Source organism: Sinocyclocheilus rhinocerous, unplaced genomic scaffold, assembly GCF_001515625.1.
Source record: "Sinocyclocheilus rhinocerous isolate Xijiao unplaced genomic scaffold, SAMN03320098_v1.1 scaffold506, whole genome shotgun sequence".
In the NCBI taxonomy this organism is placed as follows: domain Eukaryota; kingdom Metazoa; phylum Chordata; class Actinopteri; order Cypriniformes; family Cyprinidae; genus Sinocyclocheilus; species Sinocyclocheilus rhinocerous.
Window position 1 is genome coordinate 200,838 of NW_015647040.1, and position 2,969 is coordinate 203,806.

Genomic DNA, 2,969 nt, shown 5'->3' on the forward strand with positions numbered 1-2,969 from the left:
TATCTATCTATCTATCTGTCTGTCTGTCTGTCTGTCTGTCTATCTGTCTGTATCTGTCTGTCTGTCTGTCTATCTATCTATCTATCTATCTGTCTGTCTGTCTGTCTGTCTGTCTGTCTGTCTCTATCTACAGTATCTGTCTGTCTATCTATCTATCTATCTATCTATCTATCTATCAGTGCTCTTCAGTATCAGTGATCATGTTCCTGAGGGCTAGTTGTCTATTATGTGAGATTATGTATTTGTTAACATTTTCAATCCCTCATTCGACCCGCAACCTCTATATACAGATTTCAATGTTAGTCGTGGATTGATGACTCTCAGTGACCGGACGGATCTGATATGCTGTCACAAGGACCAGGTTATGTGTTTTTTCTATGCTGATTCAAGAAACATTGGCCAGCAAAATTCCTCTGACAATTGCTGCAAACTTACTATCAGTGGAGAACAACTGTTACAAGGAAAAGTTGGAGAGGAGCTCCGAACAACAATTAGCGTCCACTGTGAACCCAAATCTGACTACAAAATGAACCGAAATGTCACCATTACAGTGTGGAGGATATGTAAATAGTTTTTTAAACCTTTGTAATGCTATAAAACACTTTTTAAAAATTCTTTATCTAGACATAGGGCACAGATTCAAAATTTGAAAGCCTTTTCTGTTGTTTTCATCTTTAGCTCTTACTGGTAAAAACACTCTTGTTTTTCTGGTTATCCTGGGGACACTGATTCTGCTCACTTTGCTCATCTTAATCATCATATGTATTATCTATGTGACCAAAAAGCAAGGTAAGAAACGGTAAACATAACATTATCTTGTGTAATTCTGGATATGTCAAAGAATGACTTTACACCTAATGTCTTATATGTTTAGATGCTTTATAACCACGAGTTACTGCCCAATATCTTCAGTAGTATACAAAATGTATTTATTCATTGATAAAATTTTTTTTTTTTTTTTTTTTTTTTAAGGGTATAGACAAAAGTTTCATCCAGTGAGGTCAGTGCATATTATGACTTATTCAGCTAAAATATTTGGTATAAACCTGCGGTTCTCTAAATGTTATGTTTTGTTTTCATAGTTACAGAACTCAAGTAACGGACACTGGTGAGTGAGTTAGCAGAAATGCTCATAACGTCTGTAGTACTGGTACAAACTTGCACTGCACCTCTCTACTGTGTTTTTATAGTAAATGGATAATTCTGTAGTCATGATCGGTATGATGTTGAGGTGTGATTTACTTTAAAAGAAAATATCAAATTCATGACAAATTCACAACAAATTCTCTCTCTCCCTCTTTTTTTTTTTTTTTTTTTAGTCTCTCTAGGAGTAACTTGGTGGAGAGTGTGGTTATTGTTGAAGTGCAGGAAGAGAAAACGGAGGTACATATTTTATTTATTTATATTTTATTACTTTTGAAATGAGAATGAAAACATGTCAGGGAGTTATACAGGTTTCACATTCACTTTGAATGTTTACATGTAACTACATATCAGTCACTATCTGCATTTCTGTTTTTATGAACATGATTTTGGGAAATACTTATTTGTAATATTGAATTTAAACTGAAAAGCGTTTTTTTTTTACATGTTTTTCACAGATAGTAGAGGATGAGCTATTATATGCCACAGTGAATCATTCAGGTGCTGGTGAAAACTCTGCTCCTGCAGTGAAGTTTGAATCAGGAACTGACTATGCCACAGTGGTCAAACACTGAACGGAATTTTTTCCCCCCTCATGGATTTAAGTCACCAAAGATGAAATAAAAGTTGTATGCGTTATGTTTTGAGCAAATTTATTATGGTTCTCATTATTGTTCTCCTGACTTGATTTTAGATATAAGATATATAATAAACTCACATGAAAGAATCTGTTAATTTGATTAATACAAACCAGAAACAAGTGGTTGAATTAGTAATAGAGTTGACTCTAGGTTTGCTATAATGGCACTCTTTCCAGCATTCAGGGAAGGGCTCTTTTGCTACATGTAGCTACACTTCTTGATGACAGGAATAGTTAACATGAAACTCGCGTGTGTATTTATATTTATATAAATATAAATATTATATTATTATTTATATATAAGAGATTCAAGTTAAACTATACGTCTGTCATCAAAACTATTTTCAAATATATCATAGTACATGCAGTACCAGGAAAAATGTCTCTGTTTTATCAGTTTATTTAAGCCGATATATGTACAGTCATGGCCAAAAGTTTTGGCAGTGACATAAATGTTGTGTTTTGCAAAGTTTTCTGCTTAAGCTGTTGTGGTGTTCATTCACATTGTTTCTAGATTATTGTGTAGAGTGATCAGATGCATTTTAAATAATTGCTAAAAGCTTCATTGGCCAAAAAATCAACTTCTCACAAAAAACAAATTTCACTGTTTTTTGATCCTGACACAAAATGACCAGCTAACATTAATTGACTAATCATACTGCCACGAATAAAGAATGGTATCAAAAACGTCCCGCAAGAGCAACTTCTTCCAACGATGCATGAGCAATTTGGTGATGATCCGTGCATTTTCCAGCATGATGGAGCACCATGTCACAAAGCAAGAGCGATAAAGAAGTGGCTCGAAGGTTTTTTGATCCTGACACAAAATGACCAGCTAACATTAGCTGACTAATCATATCAGCATAACATGTGAAAGTATGAATGAGTACTAGTCAGGTTAATCACTATCATACTAAATAGATTGTAAGAGCAGACTGATTGCTATAAAAGGAGGGAAGAAGCACTTCCAATCATTGTGTTCTTGTTTGCAATGTTTACCTCCAAAGAAACACTTGCAGCCATCATCGCTTTACATCAAAATGGCCTCACATGCAAGGAAATTGCTACAAAGAATATTGCACCTGAAAGAACCATTTACCGGATCATCAAGAACTTCAAGGAGAGAGGTTCGACTGCAGTGAAGAAGTCTTCAGGACGTCCCAGAGTGTCCAGCAAGCGCCAGGAC